Below are 239 nucleotides of genomic sequence, written 5' to 3' on the forward strand. Positions count from 1 at the left end.
ACACGAGCATCACAATCCTATGTAATCCTACGTAATCCTCTGCAATCCCCTATAACCCCTTGTACCCCCCCCCCCCGTTCTCGCAGATCATTTCCCAGCCTCTCATCCATCAACACCACTCCCCCCCCTCCCCCCCCCAAGCAGCGGGTTTTGAAATCAGGCAGGAGGCGGGGGGGGGGGGGGAGGACTCAGAAGGTGAAATGAACAAGATGCCAGATTCCTTACATTTCATTCTGTGA

Source organism: Penaeus monodon, chromosome 29 (assembly GCF_015228065.2).
Source record: "Penaeus monodon isolate SGIC_2016 chromosome 29, NSTDA_Pmon_1, whole genome shotgun sequence".
Lineage (NCBI taxonomy): Eukaryota > Metazoa > Arthropoda > Malacostraca > Decapoda > Penaeidae > Penaeus > Penaeus monodon.